This window comes from Sminthopsis crassicaudata, chromosome 2 (assembly GCF_048593235.1).
Source record: "Sminthopsis crassicaudata isolate SCR6 chromosome 2, ASM4859323v1, whole genome shotgun sequence".
NCBI classification, from domain to species: Eukaryota; Metazoa; Chordata; class Mammalia; order Dasyuromorphia; family Dasyuridae; genus Sminthopsis; species Sminthopsis crassicaudata.
The window spans coordinates 256,782,473-256,799,144 of NC_133618.1; the positions used below are offsets into that span (position 1 = coordinate 256,782,473).

The 16,672-nt window shown below is 32.1% G+C and overlaps 1 protein-coding gene across 15 annotated transcripts in view; it reads right to left on the bottom strand.

Moving 5' to 3' along the window:
- Positions 1–16,672, bottom strand: part of EHMT1 (euchromatic histone lysine methyltransferase 1) — a 265,726-nt gene that overhangs the window by 172,747 nt on the left and 76,307 nt on the right. Inside the window, exon 3 of one of the 15 annotated variants that reach the window (XM_074288982.1) lies at positions 13,891–14,113. The exons of the other annotated variants lie outside the window; for them this stretch is intronic. The gene's annotated coding sequence lies outside the window, so the exon portion shown is untranslated. The remainder of the gene's footprint in view (positions 1–13,890; positions 14,114–16,672) is intronic. 15 annotated transcript variants of the gene reach the window in all.

Below are 16,672 nucleotides of genomic sequence, written 5' to 3' on the forward strand. Positions count from 1 at the left end.
GATGGGTAAAGAGGTTTGGCATCTTAGCATTTGGGGTTTCAGAATCTCTACAATACGAGAAGATCCAATTCAAATATTCAAAAAACATTTAGTAATATGGGCCTGAATCTCAGGAAAGACTAGGATGGATAAAGCTTTAGGAGTTGTCTCTCTAAAAATGACAACTGCATCCATGATAGCTAATAAATGGATGATTATTGATTACAGAGATATTGACAAGACATATTTGAGGCCACTGAATGAACTTTTTCAACTTTACTTTGTTAAACAGATGGTATTTTGGCTTTAGAAAGGGAAGCAGTGATCCCTAAATGCCAATGTAAAGTCACTAAGAATAAGTCATGCTTCTTTATTGGGTTTTTTTTTTTTCTTTTCTCTTGTTAAATGTAATGGTTTTGAACATCAATGGCATCAAGAGGCTATCTGTTGTCAATACTGCAGCTCATCTACTGGGCTGTCCCAAGTATCCTATTAATAGTTCCAGAGAGATTTCTTGTCAAGAAACATAGGTGCCTCTTATGTCAAGCAATGCTTATGATATTATCAAGGCAGACATTTCCATGGTGCATTATTTATCTGCCTCTTTTTGTCCCAGGGAAATTCTCTCAGGAGAAACACTTATTAAGCACCTAGTAAATTAGGATGCTAGGTATTAAATATAGTCACACAAGTAAATATTTGTAGTGAATAAGAAGTTAGAAAAAGTAGGAGAAAATGCTGAGAAATCAACAGGCTTCATAAAGGTACCTAAAATAAGCCTAAAAGAAAGATTCTACATAAATACAATTAACTTCTATACTTTCTATAATCTATATCTAGAGCCCTAACTTTCTAATCAGTGACTCCCTATACCATTTCTTAGGAGACTTCAACCATGTTGTCTCTGCTCCTGAAACTATTTTCTTATCTTCTCTCCCTCATCCATACTTCCTTCATTCTCATTTCCTCATCTCAGGCACTATTTCCTCACTCCCTCTCCACTTTTTGACTTCCCTTAATATGCTATCTTTTCCAGCTAAAATGTTAAGATCTGACTGTCTTGTTTGCTTATATTTGTACCATTAGTGCTTAATATGATTCCTGGCACATAGAAAGAGTATAATGAATACTTTATGTGTGTACCTTCATCACCTAATTTAGTGCCTATGTGGTAAACTCAGCTAATATTGTCTGCTTTCATAAAGTACTATTGAAATTTATCACTGAAGCATGAAAGGGTTCTTGGACTCTTGAAGGCTCCAAACAAATTGGAAAGGCTTCAAACATAATCAGTAATTTAACTCTTGTCCATGAGACAACTAAAATTCAAAGAGGCTCATCACTATCATCACCAAGTGACATTTTTTGACCAAAACAATGAAACCAACTGCAAAGACAAGAGCTTCCAATATACTTTGGTATAGAGTACTCATGCCAATAAAACTATACACACACACACACACACACACACACACACACACACACACACACACACACACACACAAGTTTTGGAAAAATGTTATCTGAAAGTCAAGAGACAAGACTGCTTGGGAAGGTTGTGGTGAGCTTATCTATAAGAGTAAAGAGAGAAGGAGCAACATCTTTTCTCACAGTCCTCTGGATTTCTCTATTATGGCTCATAGTTCTGTCGCCTCCCCAACCCCATTCTACCTTTCTATGTGCTTTTAGATGTTGTTTTTCCAATCAGTAAGTAAGCTCCTTGAAGATAAGGAACTATCTTGTTTTTTGCTTCTAATTATATTTCTAATATTTAACACAGTGCTCAGAATATAGTAAATACTTAATAAATGTTTGTGATGTGACAACACATATAAAGTAACAACAGCATAAAATAGAATTAAAAAAGCATTATTTGAAGCCTAAATCTATTTTTATCCTTTGGAATCATGTAGAATCACATCAATGTATCACATGAACTTTTTCATATGATAACCTCTCAAATATGTGATGACATGTTAAATATATCTAACAATACATTATTGTTAGCCATCACAAGTATAAAGTAAAAGAAAAATTTCATTAAGCTTTTTACTAAAACAATGGATAGAATGCTGGATCTGATATCAATAGGATCTGATTTCAAATCTGGCCTCAGACACCTTCCACCTCTGTGATGCTAGGCAAGTCACTTAATCCTGTTTGCTTCAGTTCCTCATTTATAAAATAAGCTGGAGAAGGAAATGACAAAGTCCACTATATTTGCCAAGAAAATTCCAAATGAGGTCAATGAGAGTCAGACAAGATTGAAACAACTCAACAAAATCAAAACTTCTCTAACAAAGGGTAAGAAACATGGAATTCCGATCATAAAATTCCATTTGGGGGCAATTTTAGTAAAGAGGGAGAAAAAAAGGTTGAAAGAACTGCCAAAGAATAGGCACACTTTTTTACCTTCAGGCATACTTCAACAATGGAAATTATCAATTGATAGATGGATCTAAAGCCAAAAGGAGGGAAAAGGTATTCTTTAACAGTACTATTTGAGGAATAAAAAAAAAAAAAGACTTCATCATATGGGCAGTGGCTCAAAAATTTAAGTACCAAATTAAGTGCTGCTCTGCACTGTCCAAAGCAGTTTTCCCTATCTATCTCTATTATAGACATAAAATTTAGCACTATATATATTTTATTTTAAAGGGCATTTTAAAAAGTAAGAAATATTGATAAATTCTAAACCAATAAATAGTGCAATAAAAATCAAGAACATTTACATTCCCCTCAAAAATATACATATAGTACACTGAAGCCTCATTAATATTTTCTTTGAGAAAAAGTATAATTTATCAAAGATAAAACTGAAAAATTTTAAAGTTTTTGCACAAACAAAATTAGTGCAGCTATCCCAGTAAGATGTGAAGTGATGAGAGTTTGCACAAAAGAGGTGACGATGTCAGAGGAAAGAAGGAGGTATATTAGAAAAATGTATCAAAGGTAAAATCAGCAGGTCATGGTAACAGATTGCCATATGGGGAATGGAAGATAACGAAGAATTCCAAGATGATTTCTAGGTTGTAAAGAGGGCCACAATCTGAGGGCCTGAGAGGCTGTATATAGTAATAAAGGGAAGTAGAAAGTGAGGAGAATTTACGATAAAACATGAGTTCTCTTCTGGACATATTGAATTTAAGGTGTATAATATTCAGCTAAAGATGTCTGAAAAGCAGGTAGAGATGAGAGTTTGGAGGTCAGCAGAAAGAATAGAGCCGAACAGGCTGATTTGAAAATCACGAGCATAGAGATGGGATCAATAAATTTATTCAAGTTGATGAGAACACCAAGTGAAATAAGATACAGGGAGAAAAGGACCCAGGAAAGAATTCTAAGGGACTCCTCTGGTTAAAGAGCATGATGTATATAAGGGTTCAGAAAAGGAGAGAAAGGAAAGAGAAGGAAGGAGAGAAGAGAGAAAGGAAAAAAGGAGAAAGACAGAAGAATCATCTATTGTAGTTTTTTTGAGTAGTTTAGTTAAAAAGAGTAAAAAATATACAAGACAATGGTGGAAATGGAAGAACCAGGTGAAGGTTTTGTTCAGGATAAGGGAGATATGAGCATGTATATAGTCAGAAGGAAATGAACAAGTAGATAAGGAAAGACTGAAAATAAATGAAAAAGTAGGGAATTATGAGAGGATAATATGTTGGAGAAAAATGAAATGAGATATAAAACTCAAATCTATAATATTTAAAGTCATTTCCCAATTGATAAAAATTCAAAAATATACAGTTTTCTAAGGAAGAAATTCAAGCTATCAGTAACCATGGGGAAAATGTTCCAAATCACTAACAGAGAAATGCAAAATAAAACAATTGTGAGGTGACACCTTATAGCCATCAGATCGACAAAGATAACAGAAAAAGAAAAATATGTTGGAAAAATTGTGGGAAAAACAAAGATACTCATGCACTGCAGGTAGAAGGATGAACTGATATATCCATTCTGGAAAATAACTATGCTACAATGTGACTAAATTGTGAAAACAGAAAGAAGAAACAGTCTCAGTTTCCTGTACAAAAAGATTGACAGTACCTCTTTATATGATAGCAAACTAAGAGGATGTTTTCAAGCTGAGAATGACTGCACAAATTACGGAATATTATAATACAATATTTTTGTTTCATAAGAAATCATGAGGACAATTGTAGACTATGAATTGATGTAGAGGGAAGTGAGCATAACCAGAACCATTTATGCTTGAAAAACAACTTTGGAAGCCATAAAAACTATGATAGAAGGAATGACTAACCACCATGCCAAAATAACAATTATCATGTATGCTACCCACCTCCTAACAAATAAGTGATGAACTAATGGTGCTGAATGAGAATTTTTTGGAGATACAGCCAGTGTGACAATCTGTTTTGCTTTTACTATGCATACTTCTACAAGGGCTTTATTTTCTATTTTTCTCCCCATGGAGGTTGAGAAGAGAAAAATCAATTTTTTAAAGTTGAAATAAATTTTAAAAGCAAAATTAGACATGTTGAATTCCAAGTAACAACAAAAAATGAAAATGATTAGGTACTAACAGACAGGAATTACTAATGAAGTTTTCAGTCCTGAATTGGTCATCTGTGCAGCAGAGACCATCAGTTTTTTTTAAACCAAAGATCAGGATAACTATAAAGCTAGAAAGAATGAGGAAGAAAAAAAGTTAGAAAGAATAAGGAAGAAAGAAGATATAAAATGTAACTAAAAGAAGTTAATCTTAACTGATTTGAACAAATCACTAACAATGAAAAATATAGGTAATGGCCTAAGAAACAAAATGAATACAATTTTAAATTCATAAAGAATTTTAAGCCATAAAAATCAATAACCATAGGAGATCCAATCAGTCAAACAAGGAATCATATACCACATGCTACAAGTAACTAAGTACCAAAATTACAAAGAAAAGCAAAAACAGTTCTCTGCCCTCAAAGTACTTGCATTCTGAGAATGAATATATATATATACAAGATATAAAGAAAAAAGATAAAAGGTAACATAGCAGGGGTAGGGATTTGGGGGAGAGAGAAATACTGTCTTAGAGAGAAGGAAGGAACCAAGATAGTCCTGGAAAAGGTGATATTTGAACTTTACCTTGAAGGAAGCTAAGAGGCTAATGTGAAAACAAAGTACATTAAAAGCATGGAGGGCAACCAAAGCAAGGCTCACCCAGTGAGAGAGAAAAGTTTATATATGAGCAAAACAATAAATAGTGGCTATTTTAGAGAATGAATTTTTAACCAAAAAAAAAAAAAAAAAAATAGAGGCAATTACAAAAGATAGATTAGACAATGTTGAGAGGTTTTTATGTGAACAAAATTAATTCAATAACAATTAGAAGCAGTAAACTGAGGAAAAAATTATTTGTAAGGAATATTTCTGATGGAGATTTGATAACCAAGAAATTCCTATACATGAATGTAATATAAACTTACTTTGGCATAAAAATCATGACTATTATGAATATAGAAAAGCTAGAAAGATAAAGTGATGCAGTAAACTAAAAAGAACTAGAAAAATACATAATGAATATAAATCAATAATGAAAATAAATCAAAATACACAAAATAACTGAAACTGCTGCCAAATTATAATGATCAACCCTTCCATGTCAAAGAAGAGAGTATATGTGGATACCCTCTCCTTTTACAAAAGTGAGGAGCCATGGGTATGGAATATTGCATATAAGTTCAAGTCTTTGGATGTTTGCTACTGTTTTTTTTTCTTATTCTTTTTTAAATTCTTCAATATGAGGGATAGCTTTCTGGGAAAAGAAAGGGAAAGGATACAGTACAAAATGTAAGTGATATAAAAACAAAATAACAATTAAAAAAAATACATCCCCATAAAAGGCAGCAGAGCTACCTCTTTTGGACTCCATCACAGTTTCATGTTAACAAAAGTGGCAGAAATAACAAGAACAAAGATGGGGAAAACAACCAAACTGGACCAAATATTAATATCTAAAATATGAAATCTGTTCTAAAGGTGTCAACTGTGGAACTGTGGAAATATTGAACGTGTGATTTACAACATACCAAAAAGAGAAGGGAGACATACCAAAGGCATAGAATATTTTTCTGACATTATTAATATGTAATATGTAACAATTACCAATTTATATATCTACTTTTCCAACTATACAAAATAAAATACTTACAAAAATCATCTACACATAGTTTAAAGCCATCCAATAAGGGTATTAGTAAGAAATTTTGTGTGTGTGTGTGTGTGTATTATATAGTATAACAAGAAAGAATAGTAATGCTATTGCAAGATATATTCCACAATGGACTATATTTTACCCACTGCACAAATGACTGAAAGATATAGTAAGTAGAAGAGCTTACTATATTTATTATTTTTAATAGTTTTTAAATTAAATTTTATTTTCAAGCAAAGATTTACTTTTTCTTTCTCACTTAATCTCCCCCTACCCTAACTGAAAAAGCAAGAAAAAGAAAGCTTCTCTTTCAAATATGTATAGTAAAACAAAACAATTTTCTACATTGACCATTTCTAAAAAAACTTAATCTACATTCTGAGTCTATCATTTCTCTATTAGACACTTCATCACTGATCCTCTAGAATCAATTGGTGATCAGAGTTCTTTAAGTTTCTCAAAGTTATTTATCTTTATAATATTTCTGTTATTGTAAATATTGTTCTCTTGGTTCTTCACATTTCACCTCACATTATATCATACATATCTTCCTAGGTTTTTCTGAAACTGTCTCCAGCATTTATTACAGCACAGCAGTATTTCATCACATTCATATATCCAAACTTCTCAACCATTTCTCAATTGACAGGCATACTCTTGCTTTCCAATTCTTTGTCAATACAAAAAGAGCTGGTATAAATTTTTCTATGGATCCTTTTCCTGTTTACTTCAACTTTATGGAGTACAAACTTAGTCCTCAACAATTATTATTAATTATAAAAAAGTATTTAATTTTAAGGAATAAAATAATCTTAAAAGTTCCTTTCCAATAACTTTTTTTTTTTCTTTTGAGATAACTCTGCTTTGAGTCCTTCTCACCTTACTGGAACATACCCAGCCAGAACATTTCATGAGAGGATTGGGCCACATTCAACTCACTCCCAACTCTCAAACCAAAAGTTCCTTGAGGGTAGGGATGTTCTTGTTTGTTTGGATTTGAATTCCTGGTATGTAATACAATGCCAGGCACATGGCAAAACACTTAATAAAAGCTCAATATCATCCATACAACAAAAACATCCAAAATTTGAAATTCAATGACAATAGAGGTAACCTTGAACAAGTTTACTTGGAACATAAACATTAATTGGAAGAGAAAGAAACAGAAACAGAGACATAAGCTTGTCAAAAGGCATTCAAACCTATCACTGAAAAAATCCCATTCAAATTCTACACTGAAAATATATTCTCCAAGGATGGGAGGTCTTGTAGATGTTCCTGTTTGAGGATGACAGCATACTGGCTGAATCTAACCCCAGCATGCTGAAAGCCTCTAGGAAGAGATGTGAAATGGCTTGAGTTTGTCCTGACATATGGCAGACCAATGAATAAATAAGGTTGTTAGTCATATGTAAAATAGTGATGATGATAACAATAATAGGACCTAATTTACAGGGTTAGTGGCAAGATAAAAAGAGATATTTTCAAAGTCCTTTGCAAAACTACAGAGCTATCTAAATGCTAGTTATTGTTGTTATATATGTTAGTACCCATATTATGGCATTCTACTAGACAACCTACATAAATCATCTCATCTATCAGGATACATATATAGGACACATAGTAGACAATGTATGAATTAGGCTCAAAATTAAAAAGAAGTTAAAATGTCTTCATAAATGAGTGTAAACTGTTTGCATTTTTGTTTTCTTCCCAGGTTATTTTTACCTTCTAAATCCAATTCTTCCAGTGCAACAAGAAATTCGTTTCTACACACATATATTGTATCTAGGATATACTATAACATATTTAATATGTATAGGACTGTCTAACATCTAGGGTGGAGGTGGAGGGAAGGAGGGGAAAATTCAGAACAGAAGTGAGTGCAACGGATGATGTAAAAAATTACCTATGCATATGTACTGTTAAAAAAAAGTTACAATTCTAAAATTAATTTTAAAAATTAATTAACATTTACATTTCAAGAACTGTCGAACAGCAAATGCTACAATTTAGTGCTCAATTGTTTTGTTCATTGTCTAGAATTAAGAAAATAATAAAATTAAGAAAAAATGTCAGTAATGAAGATTAAACTTAAAAATTTTTCAAAATTATGCAAAACATATTTCCATGTTAGTCATGTTGCAAGAAAACACAAAAAGCAAGAAAAATAAAATTTAAAAAGTATGTTTCAATCTGAAAAAAAAATTAATTAAATTAAAATAGTAAAATAAAATAAAATGTCTTCATAAAATTGAAAAGCCCCTTTAATGACATTAAGCTTCTCTAAGAAACAAAAGTCCATCTTTTTAATACAAAATTTCTACAGATGTTGTATAACTACAAGGCATAGAACACAATAGTCAGCAAGAAATGAAAATTAGTATCACACAGCAGATAATAGAAGATTAAACTGCAACACATAAGACAAAAAAAGGAATAATAAAAGTTATCAAAATGTAAAAAAAGAAAAAAAGGTGGATGATAAGATAATGAATGATAGGTAACAACTTCACTCCACAGATGCGCTAAGGAAAAAAAATAATACACACACACACACACACACACACACACACACACACACACACACACACACACACACACTCCCCTTACCCCCTCAAGGCAACTGGGGTTATATGACTTACCCAGGGTCATATAGCTAGAAAGTGGTAAATGTCTGAGGTCAAATTTGAACTGAAGTCTTCCTGACTTCAGGGCTGGTGCTCTATTCACTTTGCCATTTAGCTGCCCCATACACACAAGTTGAGAAGAAAAAAGGAAGATCTGGAGTACATCAGTGGGGTCTCCCCTGTGATGAACTTATAGAAAGATATAGATCAATATGAAAGAATTGTGATCAGCATTGTCAGAGGATACAGAGAAATAAATGAGATTAGATTCAGTTGAATATTTAAGTATTATAATATGTTAGTTTGCATATAAGGGGATGCTAAAATCTCCAGTTAGATTAATTAGGTATCTTGGATATAATATCTACAATACCTTTAAATAAAGATAAATTTAAGATAAAATATCAGGGTTTGGTTGAGACATACAAGATTTTCTCATCAGATTTCTTTGACTTAAATATTCTTAATATATAGTATTGCAAAACTGTAAAAAGTTAAAAAAAATATATATAAACTAAGTACCAATACAAATTACAAAAAAAAAAAAACCTAGATCAAGTCATGTCTTCACCACAAACCTATAAGGCATTATTCATCTATCTCTATACATTTTATTGTCTCTTTACCACTGCTTGCCTCAGTCTGGGCATGCATGACATATTGCATTTATACACTCTCAGAAAGACCAACAGAGATTCATTTGACAGAAGGAGAAATAATTAAATTCAAGGAAGAAGACAGCAGCAGAAAATCAGACAAATGGAATGATGTAAACACAAAAATAACTCACAGATTTATCTTGGATACTACTTAGATGAAAAATAACCTTTATCTTCTTTTTCCATATCCCAAAACTTATATTTCCACCCAATTCTATCTCCTTTTCCTAAGTTCTCAAAAAAAAAAAAAAAAAATCCTTCCCCTCCTTATCTTATGCCTTGACCCCAAAATAATCCTTTCTAGGATCCAATACCATCACCATCTACTATCCTTTGTCTTTCCTATCCATCAGTACTGATTCCTTCCCTGTAACAAATATATTCAGAGAACCCCCCCTATTAAACTTCTTCTTAACTCTGATATCCTCCTATTTTATATGATCCAATACTTCTCATTATCTATTGCCATACTTCTAGAAAGAACATCCACTTCTTCCACAGTTCCCTAAAAATCTGGCTTGAACTGTAATCAAACTGTTCAATTGACTCTACTAATCTTTTACTTGCCAAATATAATAATTTTTTCATCAGTTCTCATTCTTTCTCTGTCTGCAGAATTCAATACCGTGGATCATCTTCTGTTTCTTAGTATCTTCTCCTCCCTTGGTTTCCATGGAACAGTGTTCGTTTCTGATTTTTGTATTACCTATATAAATATCTCACTATACTAATGCATCCTTCTCCCTCCTATGTGCAGGTGTTTTTCTATTCTTTGACCTCTTTTTCTTCTCTCTTTTCCTTATTTTACTAGTCTCATTCACTCCCATAACTTGACTATTATTTATTTCTTTGTGGATGACTACCAAATTTATATCTCTCCAGTCCTAACTTCTCTCCTACGCTCTATAAAGCTCATGAAAGGACAGGCTTCAGCTATAAAAAAAAACAGATCAAGAATTCAAAAAAGCCAAGTAAGATCATTTAATGTAGGACTCAGATGAAAAGTATATTTGTATTTGATAATAAAGAATAATATATAATTAATAATGATGATGACCTTGAGTCATTATTAGATTAGTTTAAAATGGGCTCCTGTTAGGGTATATAACTTTCTATTCTTCTATCTCCTTCCCTTTGCTATTTAATTCATATACCTTCATGATTATTTAAAAAGGTATTTAAGGGTTTTATTAAAAAACAGAGAATTTGAAACCTTCCCTTCCTTCCAGAACCTCCTTGGGTTTGAGGCTAAAATTAGAAACAAAGAGATAATATAATAATTTAATATTAAATTTTATTTATTAATTTAATACTAAAATTTTCAATTTTCAAATAACTATTCCTATACTACAGAAAGAAAATGAAGATAGACCACTAAGATCTGCCAAAACATGTTAAACAATTTAAATTTAAATATGATGATCTTTGTGCTCACTAGATTTTCCAAACTGGTGCTGATGCCTTTAAACATACATTTGCCCTAGAATGCCTTTAATTTTTTGAAGTTCATAATCTCTATTAGTAGCTAGTGATTACCTCCAGTCTTAAGATTTAATTACAGACTCAAAACTAGAGAAAATAGTCTTGCTTTTCACTGAACATCCTGAATGACCTATAGTATAACCATTAAATTTTTTTCCTGCAGTCTACACAGCAAATTTTACTCAGACAGGTTATTTTAAATAATGCAGATTGCCCAGCAAACTACTTCATATAAAGTCACCACTGTCTCTTTAGCTTTCAGTAAAGAGTACAACAACAATTGAATGAACACTTCTGGTATATATATAAATGTGTGTGTGTGTGTGTGTGTGTGTGTGTGCGCGCGTGCGCGTGCGCACGCTTGCTTCATGTTTCAGCAGTTTCTGATGCATACAAAATGACAGAAAAGCTTCATGGGAAGGGAAGGCTCCATTTTATAATGCTTTTGAGAGATATCAATTAGTTATACCTTAATTATGAAATTTCTAAACTAGTACTGTAGAACTTCTACAAATGGCTTTCCCAACTGTTTTATGCAAATCATGAATTTACTAAAGAATCATACATTTTTTATATTCTTTAAATTTAATTTAAATTCAAATTCTTTAAAATTAATAAATTATGCAACATTTCTTCAATACATATACAAGTATTTTTGACATGCTATTCTAACCAAAATTTATAATAGGAAAATCTACATTTCTCTTACTATTCAGATACAAAGCATCCAACATAAATAATGCCTAAAAGCAAAAATTATTCAGAAAAAAGACAAAAGGTTATGTGGTTAGACGCCAAAAATGCATATACATAACTCCATGAGATTTTTTATTTGGGAGAAAAATCTCTAAAAGATTACTTTTTTAAAGTACCCAAAAAATCTAACATAAAACATTTGATGTTTTCCATTCACTGCAGTATGAATAAGGTTTTATTTGCCTTTATTTTAAATGCATTGCTGTATAACTAATCACCATTTCAAAGAATGCCAGAATGTCACAGATTTCCTAGAAAGCCAAAAGCAAAACCTCATGTGCTACCAAAGAAAAATGGTTTTTAAATATCAGCATACACAAATCTTTTATTTATTTTCAGAAAAAGTAACTCACATGTTCAAATCTAAAGAAATGCTGACACCACATATTTATGAAGCAAGCTGACTGCAGTGATAGATGCAATTCAATCTCCTACCACTTTTCTTACTTTTGAATGCAGAACAATCACATTGAATGTAAGGCCTTCATCTGATCTTTCCAAAAAAAGACATTTTCTCTTATTCCTTCTCTAATTATGTTTCAATTTGATAAGAAAAAGAATCTCTGTGATAAGAAAAAAAGTGTGTTTAAGAAAATTCAAGTACCCATTTAAAAGGATACATTTTTTAAATTATCAGAACATTTTGGCAAAAAATTCATGAATTCAAATCCACTGTTTATTAAAGTTCTAAAATACAATAAATCTATTTCTTTTTATGATACAAAAGTAATGGAAACAAACTCTTTCCAGTTCAAGTGGACATACATTTTTATATCATAAATTATTTTGGCATGATCACATAAGAATAAAACAAAATCGAAAACCTCCACTGCAGGTCATAAAATCCTTCTTATTACCTTTCATTAGAGATACCATCTAGGCTAAAAGATTTCTGTTTTGGGGTCAAAACACAGTTCACATATCTTACCTTCTATACAGTAGAATATTTTCTTTGGGCTTCCTCTATCAAACTGGAACACTTTCCAAAATGTTCATTTCCTGTTCACTCTCAGACATTTGCTAAATCTATTCTTGCGCTTACCAGATGAGTCCACTACTATGGAAACCTTCAGTTTCATTTTATCTAAAAAACTAGTTTTTCAAGCATCTTAAAAAGTAAGTGATCCATTGAACTTAAACTGCTTAAGGAAGATAAAAAAAAAAAAATCCCTCTAGATGTGAAGCTAAAATTATAAAAGACATGAAGGAAAAAAAAAAGATGAGAGTTAATGAATAGAAAAGGTCACATAAAGCTCTTTCAGGCCCTGCACATTTGTCGTTAGAGTAACAGAGTATCCAGGAACATTCTTTAATCAATTAGTTGATATAAAATAACCTCTTCCAGAAGCTTTTCTACAATGAGACTAGAAAACAAAAGGCATCTAACACAGCACTTTCCCATTGCACTTTGCAGTCTACCTTCTAAAACTCTGTATGTCTGTCTCTCTCTTCAAAGTAGCCTAGGTCTTCCCAAACTTAACAAGGCCCTTTCAAATTTAAGTAAAAATGAAAGATAGACTGATTAAATTTTGCAATAAAATGAGATTCGCTTTAGTAAATAACTATCCTCATACTTTTCCCAGAAGCAACAGCACAATAAGTGATATGCAAAACTGAAGCATGTGTTTGAAGCAGACATTTTTCCTATTCTAAAGGTTCAGTTTTGCAAAGCAATTTTCAGAAGGGAGAAATGAAATGAAATAGACCCACTAAAAAATTAGGTATTTATAACAGTCTAGGTGATTAATTTCTTTGGGATAGGAAGAAAAAGAAGCATAAAAGACAAATCTCAACAAAAATTTACCTTTAAAAATAATTTTCCCCAAATAAAATATTGAATCACTAAATTTACATTCCATATTATTAGAAAGCAACTTACGTTGTTTTTTTTTTTTTTTTAACCTATAAATTTGATTAAATGAAACAGCATTTTTTTTCCCAATATATTTTCTGCATTTGGAGGGATGGAAAAAATAACCAACAGGACTTAACTGAAATGATCTAAAATCTAATTTAATCTAAAAAGTAGACCATTATCTTTCTATTCTAAACTTGGCCTACCACAGTTCAGATACAGAACCTGAAAGAAACTGCTATCAAACCATAAATTCATGAAACCTCCACCCCCCACCTTCCACAGCTTGCAGGAAATCCCATAGTGCTTAAGAATTAGTAGCCAATTCCCCTAAGTGAAGACTGGTAGGAACCATACCTGTCAAAGGCTAGTTTGTAGTACAAATGCCCTAAGGAGATTTTCATCCAGGATTCCAGAGGCCTACTAATATGTCCATGAGTTCCAATGCACTCTGGGGGCAGAGGAGCATGCTCAGAAGGAACACTCTCACAATGAATGCTCCAGTTTCAAACCGTTCATGGCTCGGCAGTTGTGCTAGGAAGCTGAGGAGGAAGTGAATGGCAGCCAGCTACTGGAGACTCTACAGTCATATTGGGCACAAAAGGAAAAGGGAAGACAATGCAATGTATAAAGGGCAGAATTGAATGCTTTAAAAATTGCCCAAACTACTTCTGATATAAAACATGAAACTGTCATTGCTGAGCTCTTAAATTTGATGGTTTCCATTTCAAACAAAACCTAAATTTGTACTATTGCTTAAAATTTTCAAAAACGTTTCTAACCAATGAAACCATAAACATGTTCATAAGTCTTTATAATGACATTGATGCTTGCTCAAAACCAAATGAATATTAAGTGTTATTTAGGAGCCTAGAATTCTTTTTTTTTTTTTTTTTTTTTTTTTAATGAAGGAGAACAAACGTTCAATGGAAGCTTAAGCATAATTCTTCCAGAGTTTTAATAAACTGTTAACACCATTCCAATTCAGGAAACATCTGGATAATTTTCTTTGCCTCATAAAAGATTTTAACCAGCTTGTCTGGTCTACATAATAAAAGTTCCCTACATAATAAAAGTTCCCTTTCATTTATGTGCTTCAATTAGATCTAGTAGTTTCTATGCCAACATGTATTTGTTATTCCTTAAAAAAAAAAACATTTCAAAAAACAAGTCTGAGAAACTCAATAGTTCACTTAAAGGTATGAGTTCTAATGGGAGGAGGAAAGGGTCTGCTGACTTGGGTTTGGGGGGAGGTCTCAAAAAATCTCAACACCAAAAGTCTAAGATAAATCAGTAAAATACTTTTTTTGTTGTTATTTCAATGTTCAAACTTTCTGGAAAATATATTGTCCAATGAGAAAGACTGCAAAATATTCTAATGGAAAACAAAGTCTTTTTTAGGATTGTCTCTCTGTAACCAAGAACTTTGAAAAATGGTGCAGTTTAGAAGATTTTGTTTGATACCAAGAAAATAACTTCGCAAACCCAAGGATTCCAGAACAGCCACTGAGAAGCACATGGAAGCTTTCAAAATACAAATGAAAATGTTACATATACATACATGATCTGACAATTAAAGCCCTAAGCTAAATATCAATTTCAGAATCGGCTGCTTGCATTCTAAAATTCTACTAAATACATTTCCTTTATCTAAAAATAAGCATTTAACAAAAATAAGAAGCAGCCTTAAAGTATTCAGAATAGATGACCAAATAAATGTTATGATATAATCTAACCAAAAACAAGTACATTACAATTGCCTAAAATTCTATTGGTCTTTCATATATTTAATATAAAAGACCCTAAAGTCATTTTCCATCCATGCCCTTCCCAAAAGAGAAATATCACTGAGAAAGATAACCACAAAATGTCAAAAACATCCATTTCTGAAAATGTGCTCATCAAAGAGAAGATAACTGGAGTATATTTGACATACCTGACAAGGAAGAAAACCAGTGAAAGAAGGGAAAAGATATTCATAATTTTGTCTTAGTCTCTGACAAAGGCTTCTTCTGTTTCTTTAATCATCAAATAGGAAAATAAGTGACTGACTTCCATAAAAGAATAATTCAATATGAATTAATTGAAAACATTGACATTATCATTGTCTCTGAAGCTGCTCCCTTCCTATGGCATATAATGCACTGTTTTAGTAATTCTCATAAAAGATTTTTTTCACTAAATTCCTCCTCCAATACCTAATTGTAGTGTGAAAGGAATAAAGGGACCCTGAGCTTTCAAAGGCTATACTATCTGATGAGCATAAACTCTGATAGGATCTACCTTTCTAGAAAGGCTTTGAATGGGCTCAGTAACGGACTGCATTAATCATATAAGAACCTGTTCCTAGCTAAATTTACATTGACTTATCATCAGAAGATTCAAAGCTGTATGATATTTACTTTTAAAACATGAATTCAATAAACCATCACTACAGCATAGAAGGGGTTTTGTTAAGAGACAGGTCAATTCTCCGAGAGCCTCCACAGCTGTGGATCATAACATCTGAAGGAGTTGCAGGGCAGCCTTTGCTGACAAAGGAGTCTCAGACTGGGAATGAGATAAATTAGAGGCAGAAGGAAGAGGAGAGAGGTCAGAGAACAGCAACTGCCTTTCAGTCTCCTTGTATCATCCTCTCACAGAAGAAGATCCATTCTGTAGGTCTGGGTTGGATCTCCAGCAGTCACTGTCATTGACTCCCATATTACAACAGGGTTTCATTCTGCTTCCTGAAATAATCACACTAATATCATGAGATCTTTTGAAGTACTGAAATATAACATAGGTACCAAAAGACCAAAAGGTACAGTGTGCTGCCACAGTATAACCCAAAGAGAATTCAAGTCTCACTTTACACAAAAGAAAAGTGGAAGAAATTTCAAGTTTGTCAGACTACTAGAATTTCCCTAGATAATTTCTCATAACCTATTTTATAATACTCTTCTATTTAAAGCCCTAAGATTTAAGAGCTATTAAAGATAAAAAATATTGACTATGGAACAAGGAAGAAAAAAATTTTGAATTATTTACTTTAAATATGTTTATTAAGCACTAAATATTATGTAAGATAATACATTGTGAAGAAACTTCCTATACAAAAGGAAAGCTAAAGTTAGATTCTACACGTAGATATGCAGAT